General features: G+C 42.9%; 1 pseudogene; it reads right to left on the bottom strand.

Annotated features, from left to right (window-relative positions):
• Positions 1 to 19,628: 19,628 nt before the first annotated feature.
• Positions 19,629 to 19,879, bottom strand: LOC130834456 (40S ribosomal protein S27-like; annotated as a pseudogene).
• Positions 19,880 to 22,803: the final 2,924 nt, after the last annotated feature.

Raw genomic sequence — 22,803 nt, 5'->3', positions numbered from 1 at the left:
TTGCTGTGAAAATTCTCATCTTTGTCTTTTTGTGTAAATCTCATTTCTTTGTGTGTGTGTGAATCTCATTCTTAACTCAGGTCTTTTTCACTTGCTGTTTCCTCTGCCTGGACCACTTCACCTCTGCATCTTTGCAAGTCTGGCTCTCTCTCACGGTTCAAGCTAGCTGTCAGATGGTGGCTAGAGGGGACAGGCTGGAACACTTGAGGGCGGGCTGGGCACCTCTTTCTCTTACAGTCTCAGGGCTTCTCCGCTTGGTTTCTCTTTGTGTGCTGGTGTGAGCTTCCTCATAGCAGGGCAGCTTCAGGGCAGCTGGACTGCTCCCATGGCAGCTGACAGTCCCAAGAAAGTATTCCAGCAAACAGGGGAAACTTCATTGTCTTTTAGGACCTAGCCTTGGAAATCACACAGCATTGCTTCTGCCATGTTCTGTTGGGTGTAAATAAATCACAAACCACCCTAATTCAAGGGTAAGGAAAATACACTCTACCTCTTGATAGGTGAATGATAAGAACCTAGATGAGCATGTGGAATGGGAGATATTATTGCAGCTGATTTCTGGAAAATACACTCGGCCATATTGTCCATACCCCATGTGGTTTTTTCCATGGTGCTCTTTATTATTGGGTATTATTTTCTTTCTTTGCTTTTGATTACCCATCACCCTTTACTAGAATATGTGCTCTGAAAGGGCACAAATCCTCTCTTTATTATTCTCTGTCCTCTTACCAGTATCTGAATGGTGCCTGTGAAACTGCGTCCCCCTAAAACTGAATTCCCCTGAGTTTACGTATGATTAATCTCTCTAACCAAAACTTTGTTCCCTTTCTTGTCCTGCCCCTGTTCCCCTCAGGATTGAGGAATCGCAAAGAAAGTAGAGGATTGAAACCAAGCAGGACCCTGTGGGGTCTTCCCAGGTAAAAAAGGTCCCTCCATGTCTGCCACTTCTTGTTCATAGGAAAAAACACTTTAGTCTCGTAGGCCTTCCCCAAGTTCCAAAGAGCAAGCTCAAGCAGTTAATGATCAGGACAACAGAGTCGCAGGACTCCTAGCTCCTCCTGAAGGGATATACTTAACAATCTGGTGCATATCTTGGAGTTCTTCTGCAGAAACTAAGACCCCACACAAGTGGAGGATGGTGACTACATGCTGACCACAGGCACACAGACCCCAGACTGACTGGAACCTGAAGGCTGAGATTCCTGAAACTTAACCCTGTTACCTCACCACCAACCAATCAGAAGAAAGTCAACAAGCTAATCATGCCTCCTCCCACCCTCTCCCCTAACACTGTCTTTAAAAACCTTTGCCTCAGGGCTTCCCTGGTAGTACAGTGGTTAAGAATCCACCTGTCAATACAGGGGACACAGGTTTGAGCCCTGCTCTGGGAAGACCCCATATGCCATGGAACAACTAAGCCCATGCACCACAACCATTGAGCCTGCGCTCTAGAGCCCACAAGCCACAACTAATGAGCCCACACTCTGCAACTACTAAAGCCCATGTGCCTAGAGCCTGTGCTCCACAAGAGAAGCCAGTGCAATGAGAAGCCTGCACACCGCAACGAAGAGTAGCCCCCACTCTCTGCAACTACAGAAAGTCTGCACACAGCAATGAAGACTCAATGCAGCCAATAAAGAAAAATTAATTAATTAAAAAAAAACAACTTTGCCTGGAAGCCATCAGGGAATTTGGGTCTTCTGAGCATGAGCTGCCCTTTCTCCTTGCTTGGTGCCTGCAATAAACCCTTATTTGCTACGAACACCCACTGTCAGAGTTGGCTTTCTGAGCCACGGGCACAAGGGCCCTTGCTTGGTAACACTTGCACATCGTATTCAACACATTTGTTGAATAAAATAATAAGACTTTTGAGACAGGGAACCAATAGATGCCTCACTTAATAAACCAAGTAACAGAAGCACAAGCACATTATTTAGGGATGTGGACTTAACCACTCAAAGTAGTAAACTAGAAATAGTCAAAGGAGTTGCCTGCAGGGTTCAAGATGGGAAAGAAAAGATGGGACAGAGGGCAAGTGCTTTACTGCGGCACTCGTATCTATGGAAATTTTTTAAATGCATATACTTTTGTTTCTTTGGTTTTTTTTTGTTTTTTGTTTTGTTTGTTTGTTTGTTTTGGCACACGGGCTTAGTTGCTCCGCGGCATGTGGGATCTTCCTTGAGCTGGGATGGAACCTGTGACTTCTGCATTGGCAGGCGGATTCTTAACCACTGCACCACCTAGGAAGCCCTGTTTCTTTGTTATTAAAAATTTTTTTAAGTTAAATTTTAAAAGGTTATTGTAGAAAATATGGAAAAACTGGAAACAATGCAAAACTAACAACACATTATTTGCAATCCCACCACCCAGAGACAGCCACTCTAAACACTTTGGTCTATTACCTTCCTGTTGAAGATAGTCTGTATCTTGGTTTTTTATTTTCTTTGCATTAATTCTATTGTGAACATATGCTCTAGAGCAGAAATGCTGGCTGGTAAAGGTAACCTAAGGATTCCTTTACTTCTTGTTTCCCCTGCTGAAAGGTCTGCATAATCATGCCCTTTTTTCCCCTCTCTCCACCCTGACAATCGTGTTTAACCCACTCTTCCCCTGCCTCTCCTTTCCTCTTGTTTGAGGACCTCGTGAGCCCATCACCGTCTCTTTCTCCTCAGCCACGGGACAGCAGGCTGTATCTTGGTGACTTTTTGCTACACAACAAACTCCCAGTACTCACTGACGGAAAACAACCATTTTGATCATTTTTCAACAGTTGTGTGGGTCAGGGATTTGAGCAGGCTCAGTCCCATCATCTCTGCCCCATGTGATGTCTGTTGGAGCACAATGTTCAAGTTCGATGCCTCGGCTCGGACCCCTGGCAAGGCTGGGGGTGAACAGGAAGGGGTACATTGGGATCAGGCGTCTGAGGCTTTAGGCTTACTCTGGCTGCCGGTGCCTGGCTTCTCTTCCGTGTGGTCTCAGAGCTTTTCCCTCTCCACGTGGTCTCTCCAGCAGGGTGGTCGGACTTCCTGCATGACTGCAGGCTCCCAGGAGCGTGTTCCTGGAAGTCTACCTGCATCCTCTTGGCCACAGCACATCAGAGGCCCAGCCCAGACTCGAGGGGAAGGGACCACACGGGGCACGGACACCAGGAGGCATGGGTTACCGGTGGCACCAATGAGTCACGTGGATATGAACTCAAATCCTGGCTCCTCGGCTTGTAGCTATATTTCCTTGGCCTAATTTCTACACTTCTCTGAGCCACCGTTACCTTCCTTATCTATAAAATAACCAGGATATAATTCCTTCTGGGCAGAACCATTCTATGCATTGAATAAGAAAAACATATATTATACTGCCTGGGGTTTCACAGGAGGAACTCAAGCATTAGAAAGATGTGCAAACCATAAACTTGATAGAGCCATGAGAAAACAAGTTCCTGGTGATCTGAAGAAATCTTTGGGAGGGCTCTAGACTTTCAAGGAATCAGAAGTTGGAAACTCAAAAAAACCCACAAAATACGATGATTCCAGTACAGTTCCATGGGTGAAGAATTTCTTCTGTCTCTTCTGTCTTGAATTACTACTTTCTTCTATTTGCCAACCTCTTGGCTGTATTTTAAGTTTAGTCCTTCTCTTCTTATCTCTCTTGTTGACTAATTTCCTCGGCCTAGTAACCCCTTGTTCTATCTGAAAACCTGGAGCCACAAGAGGACCTTCCCATGGGCATCCACTTTGCCCTCTAGGAGAGAAATCCCTTTAAGCCTCGTCCCCATAACTGTGCCCTTTCTCCTGGCCTCCTGCCTTGTCACTTCCACTGTGAGGCTCCTCCCCAAGGAGAGATTTGATAGCAAATGACCTTTAACCCAATGAGAGTCCCCCTCTTGCAATCTCCACTAATCTTCTTAGGTGTTAATATTTAGCCTTACCTGGTAATACCCAGGTGCCGGTAAATGCAGCTCCTCACAGCCTCATCAGGGAACCTTTTGAAATGCTTCCCTTGCTCCTTTCCCCTGCCTGTTTGATGGAGATTTCTGTTCTGGCAAGATGTCAGCAGAAGTGAGACCCCTTTTTCAGTAGAAGGAACACACTTTGAAAGTCAAAGATTTGGTGAAGGACACAGAAACTGTTTCTCAGAGTTGCTCTGAGATAACTCACAGGATAATGAGCACTTTATCAAGGGCCTGAAATGAATGTACAGTGAAGACGGTGATCAGTTCTCCTCCAACCTCAGAGGGCAGGTTTGGGGGTGGGGAGGGGGAGCCTAAGTTTCTGCATGTCTAAGATGCTTCCAGAAGATGCTGCTGCTGATGATCTGGGAACCACACTTAGCCAGGAACTGCTACCGAGTGGCAAGGAAGGTGGGAGAGGAGCTAGGGACATCTTCCCCCAACTCCGAGAGGCACTAAGCAGCCCTCAATTTCCCCAGGCATTGCCTTGCAACAAAGATCCTGGGCTTTGCAGACAGATAGAGCTCTCCACCCACTGGGTGGTCTTGGGCAAGTGACTTAACCTCTCTGAGACTCAGTTCCCTCTTTTGTAAAGAAGGGGGTGAGGTTCATACCTGCCCCAGTGAATTATCCGGGAGATTCTGAGACACAGTGTGTAGGATGGCCCAGCTGAGTGCCTGGCACACCTAAGTCCTCAGTAACCGGCACCGGGTCTCACTATTGCAAGGGCGGAATCAAGAACCTAAGCAAGAGCTCGATGTCTTCAGCTTTTCCACGTTCCAAGCGGGGACGTGGCTTTGTCTTCACAGGTCCCACATTAATAAACAGCAGTGTTCGTGGGCGTGCTCCCAGCGCTCGGCCGGCTGCTCTGCTTTGATGGGTACCCTTGAGCCGCCCCAGGGCAAGATGAAGTAATGTTCTGGAGTCACGAAGAGAAGGCCTCTTTCTCATGAGCTGTCACACCCTCCGATGTGAAGGTTTAGACTGTTTTCTGTTACTAAGTTCATGTGACACCTGTGTCACACACAGATCCTTCTCCAGCGGCAGGAAATGAAAACATCTCACAGTTCTTACGGTCTCAAGTCCATTTTCTTCTCCTATACACACAAAAGCATTTTCTTTGAGTCTGTGTGCCCCATTTCCAAGCCTCTGGATTTCCCAGACATCCTCATTAAGCGGCAATGCCTGCAAATCCTTCAAAGAACTTACTTACTCTGTGCAAAGCTTCACATTGCTTTGCAGTAAGGAGAGTCTGCTCTGCTGACAAGCGGAGATTTCTTTCTCTGGGTTTCTGCCTGTTTTGACTGTTGCAGTTTACACCCACATGCTGTCTAACTTTTACTGATGATTCAACAGAAACCACCACCAGCAAAACCAGTTGTTTTGTGCCAGAGAACAGCCTTCAGCTGAGCTGATTTTCTATGATGATGGCGACAACCTGATTTCTGGAGGTGAAATTTCTAGCTGTCTCTCTCAAGATGCCTGGGAAGAGCATACAGCTGTATGGTTCATTCATTACCTTATATCCCCAAATTTATTTCTCCTTAGTTAAAAACTAGTTTGTTTTACCAGCGCAAAAAATAAATAAAGACTATATCGCGACCACATTTTCTCTTCATTTAAGCAAAATTCCTCAACTGCAGCTGCTCTACCTTCTAACTTAAGAGATCAAAACTGGGCAGTGGGAGGTGTACAGTTTAGAGCTGTTAGGAAAGAAAGGCAATCAATGGAGTAAGTCACTATCAATGGATAGTGATTTGACGTAGGGACATGGAAGATGGTGCCCCAGTGGTTTACTTCACTAGCTGGGACTGTATTCACCAACATGATACATATTTCAGAAAGCTCCTAAATTCAAGTCAAATTAAGATTTTTACCTTAAGGCTATGTGACACTGATTAGTACATTAAATGTTTTCCATTTAAGAAATAAAGGTAGGCAATAAGATAGCTAATTAGTTGGGAGGAAACTTTGATGAGGAAACAAAATACGCACGAAAGCAAGGGGCGTGTAAATTTGTTTTTCCTCCAGAGACCAAACATACTCAAGCAACGTGGATGAAATTTCCCCATTTTCAAGCCTGTGTATTTACCTAAATCAGACCGATCGATCGATCGATTCAAGGTGCTCGTCTCCTCCCTACAGAGAGCTGTTTATTGGAGCAGCAAATATTTCTTGAGTGTCTAATCCACGCTGGGCGCTATGCTAGGAGCTGGAGGCTGTGAACAAGACAAACGAGTAGTCGTCCTTCCACATGCTAATACAGGATATTAGTTAAGAGTCTTCCGGTTATAAGAAACAGCTACTCTAGCAAATGTAAGCACAAATGGGAATTTATTGGAAAGCTACTACTGGAAACGTTAAACACTAAGCCCTGGGTAGGGCAGGACCAGGAACTCATGGACCTTCCCCTTTGGGCAATGATGTCATTATGGTGACTGAATCCGAACAAGTCCCAACCGCTGTGTCTTTCAGTTCAGGTTTCTAAAGAGAGAAACCCATTGGCTCAGCTTGGGTGCTGTGTCTATTCCTGGTCCAATCAGCCACAGCCAGAATGGCAGGCTCTTGTGGCTTAAACCTGCCTCAACATATCTGAGTCTTCCCAGAAACTGAAAGATTTTGTGAATAAAGCAGACACTCTAGGTAGTTTCTATATTTTGTAGCCCTAACATTTCAATAGGTTCAGGGTTATATTCAAAATATTTAACAACTGTTATGACCCAGGCAGTGACTAGCCTGAGCAATGCTGGTTGTAGCCTAGAAACAGGGTCCAGGAGGGTCCTTGCTGGGTCAGGCATTAACCTGGTAGTTACTAGGTCATGGGGAGGTATGGGGCATACTGTGGAAGAGGCCAGGGTGGCCCTGGAGAGGTGGGGCTTTGGGGAACCTTCCTAGAACGTCAGGAAAGTAAATTCCAAGATGCTGATTTACGTGGAAGTGATTTATTAAGGAAATGCTCCCAGGGAAGGCCATTGAGGAAGTGGATGAAGCAGAACAGGGGAGGAGAGAAAGCCAAGCAAGGGTGCTATATTGGGGTTCTCCAGAGAAACAGAACCAGTAGAATACACATGTACAGCTGACCCTCGAACAACATGGGTTTGAACAGCACAGGTCCACTTATATGCAGATGTTTGCAATAAATATATATAGTACTACACAATCAGGGGTTGGGTGAATCCGCAGATGCAGAACCACAGGGCTGACTATGGGACTTGAGCATCTGCAGATTTTGGTGTATGCGAGGGCTCCTGGATACTGAGGGAGGAATGAATATATATACGCAATTCCATATATAGAGATATGGAATTGGCTAACATGATTATGGAAACTGAGAAGTCCCACCATCTGCTGCCTGCAAGCTGGAGACCCAGAAAAGCCATTTACAGTCAGTCTGAAGACCTGAGAATCAGGAGAACGGGTGGTATAACCTCTAGTCAAAGTCCAAAGGCCCGGACACAAGGACCACTGATGGTGTAAGGCCCAGTTCTTGGGCAGGAGAAGACTGATGTTCTAGCTCAAGCAATCAGACAGAGATCGAATTTTGCCTTCCTCTGTCTCTTTGTTTGCCCTTCCTTTGTTCTATTCAGGTCCTCAGCAGGTTGTGCGAGGCCCACACACACTGGGGAGGACCATCTGCTTTGCTCAGTCTACCTATTCAAATCAAGTCTCATCTGGATACACCAAGAATAACGTTCAACCCAATATCTGGACCCCCTGTGTCCCAGTCAAGGTGACGCTTAAAATTAACCATCACAGATGCCCTCAGGGATGCCTCATCCCAGATGCCACAGCCTGGGACTGCGGACTCTTCCACTGGAGTAGAGTCACGTCCAGCAGAGACCTCTGCACAGCTTAGGCTTTCACAGATAAACAAATGAAGTTCTGGAGGGAAACACGCTGAAGATTTCTCCCAACCCACAGGCAAGAGAGCCAGCCGCTTGTATCTCAGCACCCCTTGGTCACTGTTTCATGGCTGTGGCGGGCAGGGATCTCCCCCTCCAAGCACGTCTGGCTCTCTATGCCTTGGCTGAGCAGCTGCTGCAGAGCAACAGGTGCTGGAGGTGAAACCACCCAGACAGTGAGGTGGAGGATAGAGCCCTGGCGCCGTCTATACCAGTGGGATTGGGGCAGTGGCTGCGTACCAACCCTCTCAGAAGTATTTCAACATTTTAACAACCAGTGCAGCCAATCAGGTGTGTGCCAGCTGGATGTCAGCCCTAAAAACAATGCAGAGTACGGCAATCAGAGAGTAGTAATCCAGTCTCTTCAACTGGCTGGATGACAGTAGGTCACAGTCATCTAAGGCACTGGTTCCCTAAACTCTAAACTAAAAAGGTTGCGGTAGATGATTTTACTTCCAATCTTCTATAGATAATTTCTTCCCTAATAACATTAAGAGATGTCTGGATTGTGCCTAGATCTTGAGATTCAAAGATAAATAATACATGCAGTGGACACTTGGCTTCTTTCCTTTGTTTCTAGAATCTAACCTCACTTTCCTATTTGCTGATCTCTGTTTGGGGGAGGCCCCCACATGTGTGGTCTTAGTGGAAAGTCGAGGCAGCTTCCTAAAAGGAAGGTCCTCCCTGGTTAGCTTCCACACAGAGAGAGGGTCTGGACCTCTGGACCAGCTGGCTGCTTTCTCCTAGAATCTGGAATTTGGAGTGAATGACACCTGAAAGAGAGGACAGTTTGGAGGTCACTCCTTGCAGGCAGCAGGAGCTTGCTGACTACACTCTTCTGGAGTGTGGCCTCTGTTGGGGTTCCCGATGCATGGCCTCCTGGAGCCCCTGAGGCTGCACCTTTTCACACCTGGCTGTACACTCTTGGTTCCCCTGACGTCCTTCTCCTACATTCTCTTTCTGTTTCATTAGTTTCCATTCTCTATCATTGCTCAAGAGTTGTTGGCCTGTCTCTTCCCATTTCTAGAGAGTAGATGCCTTGAAGCCTGGGACTCTGGACTCTTCCACTGGAGTCGACTCATGTCCAGCAAAGACCTTTGCACAATTTAGGCTTTCACTAATAAACAAATGAATAGAAAGTAACAAATCATGGTATACACAAAAAGAAACTGGAAAGTTAGCCATGTGATTGTTTCGAAAACTCTATTCTGAGATTTTATACACAACTGCCTGAAACAACTGTGTTTCTGCGAGGATTTTTTTTTCAAATACTGATGAAAAGACTTGTCTATGTGCCAGTTTCTTTGTCCAGCTATTTATCCAATAATAGGTTTTTTTTTAAATTTATTTTTATTGGCTGAGTTGTGTCTTCGTTGCTGCGCATGGGCTTTCTCTAGTTGCAGCGAGCGGGGGATGCTCTTTGTCGCAGTGCGTGGGTTTCTTATTTCAGTGGCTTCTGTTGTTGCAAAGCACAGGCTCTAGGCACACGGCCTTCAGTAGTTGTGGTGCATGGGCTCAGTAGTTGTGGTGCATGGGCTTAGTTGCTCCGTGGCATGTGGGATCTTCCCAGAACAGGGATTGAACCCTTGTCCCCTGCATTGGCAGGTGGATTCTTAACCATTGTGCCACCAGGGAAGTCCCTGCAAAATAGTTTTTTTTAAATTAATTAGTTAATTTATTTGGTCATGCCATGTCTTAGTTGCGGCAGGCGTGCTCCTTAGTTGAAGCTTGCCTGCCCCTTAGTTGAGACACGTATGCTCCTTAGTTGCGGCTTGTGAACTCTTGGTTGCAGCATGCATGTGGGATCTAGTTCCCTGACCAGGGATTGAAGCCAGGCCCCCTACATTGGGTGCGTGAGTCTTAACTCTGCACCACCAGGGAAGTCCCTCTTTACCCAATAATAGTTTGTTTACCTGTGTGCAGTGACCTGGTTTCTAGGCATAAAGCTGAGCTTCCCAGGACTATTGTTTTAGACGATATTTACACATAATTTTTTCTTTTGTTCCTTGTGGATAAAACAACTTAGTAACCATAACATAAGAATCTGAAGCAGCTAAAAATCAACATCATGAGTGATCTTCACTCTCAGCAGGACCCAACAAAAACATCCCAAACAGATTAGCAGATGCAAACAATTATATACAGAATGGATAAACAATAAGGTCCTACTGTATAGCACAGGGAACTGTATTCAGTAACCTGTGATAAACTATAATGGAAAAGAATATGAAAAAGAATGTGTATGTGTATGTGTGTGTGTGTGTGTGGGTATAACTGAATCACTTTGCTGTACAGCAGAAATTAATACAACACTGTAAATCAACTATACCTAAATAAAATAATTTTTTTTTAAATCCCAAACAGATGAAAACGTGTTTGCTTTGAAGACACACAACAAAGAAACTGAAAGAAAAAGAGTGAAACGTGTGTCAAGCAAGAGAGAGAGTTCTCCTCATACTTTTTTTAAATCATAAAAGATGAACTCATCATTATCCCCAAATCTCTTGAGGCAGAAATTCAGGCACCCGATTATTCTATAAAATCAAAATGACGGCATCCTTGGAGAAACAGTTGCCTGGTAACGCAGAACAGGGGGTTGTCTTTAGATTCCTCTGGACTCGTGTGCACCTATTTTGGTTTTTCTGTTGAGCTCACTTCCTTTTTTACAATCCCCAAACTGAACAATGGTGGCGGGTGGGGGGGGGGGTGAGGGGGCGGGAATTCCACTCATAAGAAAGTCTCTTTTCCTCCAGAAGATATTTTTAAGAAGCACAGCTATCTTCACGCAGTTGAATTGCTCTATTTTCAGGACAGCTACATGCACATATAAGAAAAGGAAAGGAAAAATGCACGAACACGTAACAAAAGGAAAAATGTCAACTGAGAGGAGGTTTCAGACAGAGATGTATGTTTTAAGGCTGAAAGCCAGACACCAGCTTTCTAAGAGAAGAAATTAATTCAGAATCTCACCTAAGATCAAAGTATAATTTACCCAGTTGAAAGATGCTTTGCAACTCCCACCTCTTCGTTGGAGCAAGAAGGGCTGTCCAGGTAGGCTCTTACTCTCCAAGCTCAGAAGCCCTAAGTCTCCCCTCTTCTGAATTAGTGATGTGGTCCCAGATCTTTTTCCTCTCTGCACTTAGATGAAAGAGAGTAAGGTAACTGCATCGCTAATGATTCTTTTGCTTATAAGCAAGAGAACCCGAGTGAGAGACCTTACAAAAAAGAGAAACTATTGGAAGGATTGGGATAGCTCACAAAAGGCTAACCAAATAGCTTGGGCGTGGGCAGGAACCAAGGTGCTGGAAGTTAAGAGGCAGGAATCACAGAAAGGCCGAGAAGGAGAAACAGGCTAGCAGGAGCTCCTGATGAGATAAAGGAACTTCAAATATCTTTGTATTGCTCACTCAACACTCACAATCCCCGGAGAGAACGTCACATTGGCAGAGTTTAGGTCAAAAGCCCGAGCCTGCTGTTTCAAATCAGTGAGAGGAAGAATATACTGGAAGGACCCTCCACAAACCCCTTCAGCCTCCAAGATGGAAGGACAGGTACCTAGATTTAGTCACATCAAGAATGTAAGGTGATGGGAAGGTTATTTCCCAGAAAGAAACTCTGGTGCTATTAAGAAGGGAGAACGGATGCTAAGAAGTCAAAAAACATTCACTATTGTCTTCGTTGGGTTCCCAGAAGCAGAGACTGAGGCAGGGATTCTCGTACAAGAGACACCCTGAAGTTGCGCTTTCAAGGGAAACCTGTAAGAAGGTAAGGGAAGCAGGATAGAGCAGGGGAAGAGACTAAACAAAGACGAGGTTTCAGTTGAGGTCTAATTTCCGCCTGATCCCAGTTCTGGGGTATGAATGACACCACAGAGTTGTCCCCTTTGAGGCAAGGGGGCTCGGTTTTGTATCCTCACATCAGTCAGGCATTGGCTGCATGATGCCCTGAGGGGAAATAGCATCTCCCAGGCATTTCCCAATAAAGTGGCTCCCCCGCCGCCGAGGATAATTCTCCAGAGAAGGGTATAAGCTGGAGCCATTGGCAGGAACACTTAGAATAGCTGGGATGGGGCACTAGCACAGTAAAGGGGATCAGGTCAGGGCACCAGCTGTGTCTACTACAACCACAAAAATAAAGGCAAGGTAGTTGGATTTGATTCAGTAAATCCAGGGCTCCCCATCTGTTGACTGTTGTAATAATCCTGGGACTGCCATTAATTCTGAAACAGATCAGATGAAAGGGATCAATTATTGTGTGACTGTCTCATTGGGGAAAATAATGTAATTAACAGAAAGATACCAACAGACAGAGTAAGAAGAGGGGAAAATGTCTTTAAAAGCAAAAGATAATGACAACGCAATCCAAAAAATGGGCAGAAGATCTAAATAGACATTTCTCCAAAAACATACGGATGGCCAAAAGGCACATGAAAAGATGCTCAACATCACTAATTATCAGAGAAATGCAAATCAGAACTGCAATGAGGGGACTGCCCTGGTGGTCCAGGGGTTGGGAGGCTGCGCTTCCATTGCAGGGGGCACGGGTTCCATCCCAGGTTGGGGAACTAAGATCTCGAACGCCACACAGCGTGCCCAAAATAAATAAATCAGTAAAAAACAAAGATCTTAACACTTTAAAAAAAAAAAGTTATTAAAAAAAAAAAACAACAATCACCTCACACCGGTCATCATCAAAAACTCTACAAACGATAGGACTTCTCTGGTGGCACAGTGGTTACGAATCCACCTGCCAATGCAGGGGACATGGGTTCAAGACCTGGGCTGGGAAGATCCCACATGCTGCAGAGCAACTAAGCCTGTGAGCCACAACTACTGAGCCTGCGCTCTAGAGACCATGAGCCACAACTACTGAAGCCCATGCACCCTAGAGCCTATGCGCCACATCTACTGAGCCCACATGCCTAGAGCCCATGCTCCGCGACAAGAGAGGCCACCACAATGAGAAGCCTGAGCACCGCAACAAAGAGTAGCCCCCGCTTGCCACAACTAGAGAAAGCCTACATGCAGCAATGAAGACCAATCATAACCAAAACAACTTTAAAAAAAGATTTAAAAAAAATTTTTTTAAGTCTACAAACAGTAAATGCTGGAGACTTCCCTGGTGATCCAGTGGGTAAGACTCCACACTCCCAATACAGAGGGCCCAGGTTCGATCCCTGGTTGGGGAACTAGATCCCGATGCATGTCGCAACTAAGAGTTCGCATGCTGCAACTAAAGATCCCACATGTCACAACTAAGGCCCAGTGCAGCCAAAATCAATCAATTAATTAACTAATTAATTTTTAAAAGAAATATAATATTTAAGAAATTAATATCATTATAATATAATTAATATAATATTAAAACAAAAACAACCAATAAATGCTGGAGAGGGTTTAGAGAAAAGGGAACCCTCCTACACTGTTGGTGGGAATGTAAATTGGTATTAACACTGTAGAGAATAGTGTGGAGGGTCCTTAAAAAACAAAAAATAAAGCTTCTGTACAATCTGGCAATCCCACTCCTGGGCCTATATCCAGAGAAAACCATAATTCAAAAAGACACTTGCACCCCAATGTTCACTGCAGCACTATTTACAATACCCAAGTCCTGGAAGTAACCAAAATGTCCATCGACAGAGGAATGGATAAAGAAGATGTGGTACATATACACAACGGGATATTACTCAGCCATAAAAAGAATGAAATAGTGCCACTGGCAGCATCATGAATGGACCTGGAGATGATCATACTAAGTGAAGTAACTCAGACAGAGATAAAGACAAATGCATGATATCACTCATATGTGGACTCTCATTTTTTTTAAATGATATAAATGAACTTATTTACAAAACAGAAACAAACTCACAGATTTCAAAACCAAACTTATGGTTACCAAAGGGGAAACATGTGGGGGGAGAGACATATTAGGAGCTTGGGATTAACATACACTCACTACTATATATAAAATAGGTAATCACCAAGGACCTGCTGTATAGCACAGGGAACTCTGTAATAACCTATATGGGAACAGAATTTGAAAAAAAAAAAGAATATGTATATATGTATAACTGAATCACTTTGCTGTACACCTGAAACTAACACACTGTAAATGAACATTGTAAATCGACTATACTCCAATAAAATTAAAAAATAAATAAATAAAGTATCAGCCTTCACCAGGCGAATGATACAGCTTGCCCCAAGATCTAGCACACGAATTATCGGAATGAAATAGAAATGTACCTCAAACCTCTTACACACTTCCCTACAAAACATAACTCTTTGTCAATATAACTAGCAATTCTTAATTATGAGATAAAACAAGGCAGAACAATATAGAACAATATTAAGAGAAATAAGCGTCTGTCTTCAAATTAAGTATTGTTTCATCTTATCCTCTTAGGCCATTAATTACCACTTTAACTTCATCTTGGTCTCCCTACTCAACTACAAGGGGAATATTTAACTTTCTTTTGGTGGTTCCGGTGTCAAAAATATCCTTAGCCTGGTATAGAGTTTTTTCCGAAAATCACTTCTAACTCTTCTCCTGCTGATCTACCTAATAAGCCTCCTTAGGTCTTACTGGAGGAGGCACAGTGTTAAGTGTTTCATCACTTCTCTAAGTAGTTCTAGAGGATAATAACAGCTCCTTCACAAAAATAAACCATTTAAAAAGAAAAAGATAATGAAACGTATGGATATAGTCAAAGGACTGACACTAAAGGAGAGAGAGTTACAGAAAGGAGATCACTGAAAAAAAACAGAAAAGAAACTAATGCATTTGAAGGAATGCATTGGAAAAAAATATATTAAAGAAGCCTTACAGACCTAACAGGGAATTTGAGAATAATCAGTGATATATACATAGAAAAGTAAGCAAACAAAAAAGAGGCTACTGTTAATTCCAAGAAAAACAAAAAGTTGTACAAGAAAAGAAACACAAATATGATTAACAACATTTACAATGCAAATAAACATTACTCATTAAATTATGACTGACAACATTAAATATTTCTACATTCAGTGACCTAAATATAAACGTATAAAATCTGGGAGACACATCTCTCTCTGTCTCGGTTTCTATATAATATATATATTTTATATGCAATGTATAATTTGTTATATATTATATAGTATTATAGGTTTACATATGACATTATATATACAAGAATATTATATATAATGTTCTTATAAGAACATGTATTTTGAGCCTCTCTCTTGATTACACATGGTAATAGAATGGCCAAATACATATATGTATACCCACATACATATACCCACTAGACACCAGAAGCCTCCACCCAGTTTTGACAACAAAAATGTCTCCAGACATTGTCAGAACATTGGCAGATGTTCCCTGGAAAGCAAAATTACCCCCAATTGAGAACTAGTTTCAACCCTTTTATTACATTTTCTCTACTAAATAATATGATGAGGGTTTCATTTTTCTGACTTGAATCTGACTAATTCAGAAAGCCATAAATTATGTCAAAATTTGATCAATAAAATATTAATGTAATTATTTAGAAATATGCAACCAATAAAAGAATAAACAAATTAAAGTATTAAATGCAGTTGCTCCTAGAGAATAGGACTGAAGGACAAGGAGGGGAGATTTTGGACTTTTTAATATGATTTTATTTTTTTGATGTGTATATATATAGCTGACCAGGTAGAAAGTTCCAGGGAGAGGCTCAAAATTCTTCTTCTCATAAGGGATTAAAGAAGTGCTTATTCTGATCTTTTGTTTCTAATCTCATCTAAACCATCATCTCATATTTTGCCCAGAGGTGAGTATGGCTCTCATCTAGCTTGAATCATACATTTCTTTCTTTCTTTTTTTTTTTTTAAAGCAGAACACCTTGTTTTTTTGTTTTTTTGTTTTTTAAATTAATTTATTTTATTTATTTATTGGTTGCATTGGGTCTTCATTGCTGCACACCGGCTTTCTCTAGTTGCTGCGAGCAGGGGCTACTACTCATTGTGGTGCACAGGCTCCTCATTGTAGTGGCTTCTCTTGTTGTGGAGTACGGGCCCTAGGCACACAGGCCTCAATAGTTGTGGCACATGGGCTCAGTAGCTGTGGCTCACGGGCTCTAGAGCACAGGCTCAATAGTTGTGGCGCATGGGCTTAGTTGCTCCATGGCACGTGGAATCTTCCCAGGGCAGGGCTCGAAGCCGTGTCCCCTGCATTGGCAGGCAGATTCTTCATCACTGCACCACCTAAGAAGTCCCATACATTTATTTCTTTTCCAAGATGACTCTAGGCTGCCTCCTCCCTAATGGTTCTGGGTGGAGCACTGGTTTACCTGGCTGTAATTATGCAGTGGTCAGAGAAGATGGGGAAAAAAACTCTAGTAAAGATTATATGAACATTAAAATAACACTGGAGTCCCTGGATCTGCATGGGTTGTCTCCCTGCAAAAAGGAGGCGGAGCAGGGGGTGGGGTGGTTGAGACCTTGCTTTGCTGATGTGTGCCCATCCTCCTTAGTTCACTAGCCTGTCTTTCCCCAATCCCCATTCACCCCTGTCTCCCTCATACTGTAATCTCTAGCACTAGCTCTAACTCATCTTTGCCTCCCTTGAACATAGCAACTGAAACAGTCTCGGAACTGAATTTCTTGATTTGCTTGATTGACTAGCTGTGATTGTGCTCCAACTGTTTTGGAAATGCATTCATCTGACATATGAACAAATAACAGAAGACAGTTTTCAACCCTCCAAAACATAAAGAGATGGAAATGTGTGTGTGTGTGTGTGTGTGTGTGTATAAAATCTGCTTTTCCCTAATAACTAATGAGCATCATTTCATGTAGTTGGCCATTTGTATGTCTTCTTTGGAAGAATATCTACCCAAGACCTTTGCCCATTTTAAAACTGGATGGTCTTCTTGTTGTGGAATTGTAAGAGTTCATTATATATTCTGGATATTAGCCCCTTACCACAAAATACTTTCTCCCATTCTCTACACTGTCTTTTCATTTTCTTAATAATGTGCTTTGATGCACAGTTTTTAATTTTGATGAATCCAATTTATCTATTTTGTTGTTGTTGCTCATGCTTTTGAGGTCATATTTAAGAATCCATTGTCAAATTCAAGGTCATGAAAACTCAGCCTATGTTTTCTTTTACGGGCCTTATATTTTAGGGGACTTCCCTGGCCATCCAGTGGTTAAGACTTCATCTTCCAATGCAGGGGGTGAGGCTTTGATCCCTGATCAAGGAGCTAAGATCCCACATGCCTCGCCACCAAAAAACCAAAACATAAAACAGAAGTAATATTGTAAGGGTCTTAAAGCTTAGCTCTTATATTTAGATTGTGGATTCATTTTGAGAAAATGTTTGCATATGGTGTGAGGTAGGGACCCAGTTGCATGTGGATATCCAGTTGTCACAGCATTTGTTTTTGTTTTTCCCCATCACACTGCATCTTGCAGGATCTTAGTTCCCTGACCAGGGATGGAACCCAGGCCCCAACAGGGAAAGCACCAACTCCTAACCACTGGACCACCAGGGAATTCCCCCCAGCACCCTTTGTTGACGAGACTATTCTTTCCTCCATTGAATGGTGTTTATACCTTTGTCAAAAATCAGTTGTCCATAAATATGTGGGTTTATTTCTGGACTCTCTATTCCATCGGCCTATCCTTATGCCAATACCACACTATTTTGGTTACTGTAGCTTTGTAGTTTGTTTTGAAGTCAGGAAGTTTGAAGCCTCCAATCTTTTTCAAGATTATTTTGGCTCTTCAGGGCAAGTATTTCCCTTTAGCTCCAAAGCCAATTTCTGCTGTTAGCCAGGTTTGTGACTGTTTCTGGACCATTACGGCCTCCAGCCATGAGGATATTATTTGGAATAATGCCAGACCTCCAAACAAGGCATTATTCCTCTAAATAGAAAGAGACATATCTGGGTCTTTGTGGAACTACACTTAGTTCATGAAAAAAAAATTAAGTCAAACAAGAATTTTTGTTTTAGATTTTTTTGTATCATGCAAGTGAAAACAATACATTTATAGGCTGAAATATTTGTCTAAACAGAAGACACAGAAATCCATTTTCTATAATTTTTAGACATAATTCTAGACACTATGGCAAGTCTAACACGGTGGACACAAAGTCAAGGTTTGAATGATATTCTTGCTGTGTGAGGGCTGTAAGGCAGGTCCATTTGAACAAAAATCTTGTGGGTACACTTTTTTTCTTTTGCCCCTCCCTTTCCCTTGCTCATCTTGCCTTTTCTTCTTCCTAACTTCCTTCCTGGTCCTATTCTCACACCTCCTTCTCTGAACATCTTTCCTCCCTCCCTCCCTTTTCCTTGCCCTACCTTCTCCTTGCCCTTTAAAACTCTCACCCCCTCACTGAATCCCAACTCAAATTTAGGAAAACAAGTTGTTCAAACTGATCCTCAGAAAGTGGTGTCAACAGCTAACTCGCTAATACTCAACCTTCAGTGTTCATTTGTTAGCCCAAGAAGAAGCCAGCAGGTAAAATAATTGCAGATTGTCTAGAAAAGCCATTTGAGTCCCTCTGGATCTTCCATTAAATCGCTCCAGTGAGCCTATGGTGCATATATTTTGAGACAACCTAGAACTCTGTCTCAGTTTTCTGTTTACCTTTAGAGCAGAATCTGGCCCATCACATGTGGCAGGGAGTGTCGTAGAGGGCCATCTAGAGCTGGTTCCTTCCAGTCCCACCTTAGTTAAGTCTCAAGCCCTTCCTTTTCCTCCATCAGTGGATCCCTCTGGACATCAAAGTTTTCACTTTCTGCTCTGGGCTATTGTGCCATGTGTTGTTCACACAGGGTCATTCCTCTTGAATGCCCAGAATGTATTGTGTTGCCTGCTCCCTGTGATTGGCCTTCACTGACTCCCATAAGAAGGACCCTGACCTTGATGTAGATTCCCTTTTCTTGTGGCTTCCCAGTGGTAAGGAGGGCTGCCTACAGTTGAAGGTTTTATTCTTGGAACTTCCTCTCCCCAAAGCACTGTGGTTCATAGCCAGCTGCCTGGGCTGGTATTAGACCACCTCTCCTTTTCATTTCACAGGGACAGGACCCCTTATACAACTTGCTGGATTCCATTTTGTTTGTTTTGGTTTGGTTTTAATTCATGTATATTTCTAACAGGTATATTGGATCTCATGTCCCAGTCAGCATAACTCTCCCCAGTTTCCAAACAGTTCAGATAATTATCTGATTTCACCTTCCAAACATCACTTAACTCTAGTAAGAGAGAAAAGTCTTCAGTTTGTGAGGAGCAGAACTTGACTGGAGAAGAGAAAAACAAAGCCCATAATTGTAATAAATATTGCAATAATACAACAGCAGCATTTAGGATCTTTAAAATTATATTCAGGTTCTTTTCTGTCTCATTTATTTCACTTAGTATAATGTCTTCAAGGTTCATCTATAGTCTGTCAGAATTTCCTTCCTTTGTAAGGCTGAATAATATTCTATGGTATGTATATACCACATTTTGTTTATCCATTCATTTGTTGATGGATATTGGATTGTTTCCACCTTTTGGCTATTGTGAATAATGCTGCTATGAATTTCAGTGTACAAATATTTGTTCAAGTCCTAATTTTTGATTATTTGGGGTGTATAGAAATAGATCATATGTTTTATAATACCTCACCATGCTAGTCCATTTAGCTGTCTATTCTTTTATCAGAACCATACCTTTCTTTTTTACCCTGTATGTTTTAGTATCTTTTTTTTTTTAATCCAAAATGTGTTTATTGGGATGGTTTCCCACTCATCTTGATTCAAGGTGCTACTGGTGCTTTTTCTGTCTGAAGAAGCATCCTTCTGTAAGCCTTGCTTTTCCTCCTGTAGGCTGGCAGAGGACAGTAGAGCAGCTAACACAAAAAACTACTGTTTGTGCATGACTAAAGACGGTGGTGAGTTACAGCATCCTGGGCATTTCACATCCATGAAATAGGAATTGGGTCTCTGCACCAGGCGATTCTTGTGTTTCCTCTTCTCTTCTGGAGAGGGATGAAGAAAATCCTTTGCGAGAGACATATTCTCGTGGGGAGGTCATCACCGCCAGAAAGGCTGTATGTTTTAATATCTGATAGGACTACTCTCTGAACTCCACCCTCCCTCCATTTCTTTTACTTTTTCTGAATTATGTTGAGTATTTTCTCTTATTAATTTATTGGGAAGAACTTTAGAAACTGACACATTACCCTGCTAACAAAATAGACACCTTTGTTTACAACCATTCTTTTTAATTTATTTTTTGGCGTGCAGCTTGCAGGACTTTAGTTCCCCGACCAGGGATTGAACCCAGGCCCACAGCAGTGAAAGTGCTGAGTCCTAACCACTGGGCCGCCAGGGAATTCTCTGTTTACAACCATTCTTTATGTATTCCTTACTGTATTCTAATGCAGTTCATATGCGTTCCAAACATCCATGGTGATTTATACTGGAAGCGGTGTACACACAGTTTGTGATTTTGCTGAAATACTATTGCCACAGCTTTAGAAAAGCAGTTGACATGTTGACACACATGTTAACTTGAGTCAACTGATACCAAAGGATAATGCTTGATTTGTGGTAAGTGGTTTCATCAAAATATTTCTCCTAGCTGTCCCTCAGCAAAGGTAACTGCTTACTAAACTAGTCTCTCTGCATAAATTTCAATTTTCCAGCATTTGATTAAACTTGACAATTGGGATTCTCCATGGAAACAGTGGAGCAAGATGCTACACCTTCCAAAAAACATAAAAATAATGCTCTCATTTGTTGCCTGGCAACAATCCTCCTTGTTTTTACTCGCAGGGAAATTTATTTTTGCTGATGGTGTAACTGTGGCAGGGAAAGGAGACGCTAGTTCTCTCAGCAATCAACAATTGATGGGCAGTTTAACCTTTTTCTTGTTTTAAAGACCCACGTGAAGTCTTCATAGCTTTAAAGAGCATAAAACGCGTATACTATACAAAAGCATAAAGCACATAAAACACAAAGGAAGAGTGAGTACGGTCAGAGGGGAACCTTCATTAAGACCCTTTGAGGACAAAGGGTCTTTGATTTAGGGACACACTGGATTGAATCAGTTGTGGTTCGCAAGCGGTGTGGGTTCAAACTGCATTTATAAGGCTTAACGATAGGTCTCAGTCTAAACTTCATTTTAACCCCCCAATCTGGTTGGTCCCTGTGGTAGACAGTAATTTTGTTCATGGTTCTTTCTTCCCTCCCCACCCTCGCCATGGCTCACTACGGACAGAGCACACCTCTCCAACTCAACTCTCTTTGGGCTTTGTCTGTAGAATGTGGGTGAATGGAACAAATGTCATGTCTGATCAGAGGATCTATATGCATTTGTGAAATTTGGCTTGACCTCCTGCATCTCTGCCATTTGCCATGAGGAGAGAATGCCCTGCATAGCCACTGCCCCTTCAGCCTGGGTCCTGGAATGAGAAACACATGGAGACAATGCAAATCAAAGACCAGGGCAAGCCTGGCCACCCCCAAGACCAGCGAGAGGAAAATAAACCTTTGTGGTCATAAATCACTGACATTTGGAAGTTGACTGCTATGTATGTAATATTATTACAGTGAAACCTGACTAATACAATCATCAAGATTGTTCCTACCAGTGCCTACTGCGAGCTGGGTTCCAATTAGCTGGTGCCCATCTTTCCAGTCATCAATCAGGTGGAGCAAAGTCTGATTAGGAGGCCAACTGGCTTGTCCTGACGATGCTGAGGGTATTCCTGAGGGTGAGATTTGTTTATTCATTTCCAAAGTCTGTGTTTATAAACTAGGGACAGATATTCTAGATAATCAGTTTACAGAACAACTAGTATGTTCTCATTTAGGGAAATGTGAAATGTGCACCGGCCGCTCCAGGATTTCCACATAGAATTTCTATATAGGTGGGCCGGACAGCAATCTGATTGGAAGAGAGTCAGGGTGAGCAAAAAGTTTTGACATTTCATTTTTATACCACTTTAATATAACTGACAAACTCCCAATGGGCCATCTCAAAGAATTAGCTGGAGGGAGGCTGATGAAGACGGCATGGCAACTCTCAAGCTCCATGCTCCCAGGTACTCCTCGGCCCAGACAGTGCCTGTATTAAGTGTATCTATAAACATACAGAGAGGGGGCTGGAAACAGAGATGCCAAAATGAATGAGAGTTATAAATGGAGAGTGGAATTTGGGGGAATCTTTACCCTCTTCTTTGTATCTTTCTGTATTGTTTGAATCTTTTGCACTGAACACATATTATTCCCCCCAAAAGCAATGAAGTTATTTTCCACAAAGAAAAGAAAAAGAATCCTACTGACCTCTACTTTTTCCCACAGCTTATTTTAATCCTCTTAACTAGTGCCCTCAAATTCCCAAATTTCAGTTCTCCCACTATGTCTTATCCACTTTTGAGTCAGTCTCTGAGAAACAACACGGGCATAAAAAAGGGCCCCGAGGACTTCCCTGGTAGTCCAGTGGCTAGGACCATGTGCTTTCAATGCTAGGCCCAGGTTCAAGCTCTGGTGGGGGAACAAGATCCTGCAAGCCGCAAAGAGCAGACAGAAAGAAAAAAGAAAAAGAAGAAAAAAAAAAGCCCTGGTCTGAAGGGTAAGATTCCAGTTCCAGCCCTTCACTTCACTGTAGGACCTCAGCCTCCAATCTGCAAAGGGAAGGACCTGGCTAATTAGGGGTTAGGAACTCAGATGCCTAGAGGACCCAGGGAGGGACAGATGACAGGAACAAACGGGGCCATGCTGGACCCGAGGAGCCCACCCAGCCTCAAGGAGGCACCACTACAGGCCCCGGCTTGCCAGGCCTTGCTATTTATCCAGAGACTGGAAGTCGGGTTTTTATACAGAATCTCCTGATTTTTTAATGTTAGCAAATACATTCTAAAACATTTTGTGAATGCCTTGCAGGCCAAGTTAACCTCACCTATGAATCCATCTTGCACATGGTGAGCTGACCC

The sequence above is a fragment of the Hippopotamus amphibius genome, chromosome 13 (genome assembly GCF_030028045.1).
Source record: "Hippopotamus amphibius kiboko isolate mHipAmp2 chromosome 13, mHipAmp2.hap2, whole genome shotgun sequence".
NCBI classification, from domain to species: domain Eukaryota; kingdom Metazoa; phylum Chordata; class Mammalia; order Artiodactyla; family Hippopotamidae; genus Hippopotamus; species Hippopotamus amphibius.
This window is presented reverse-complemented; position numbering and strand designations above follow the sequence as displayed.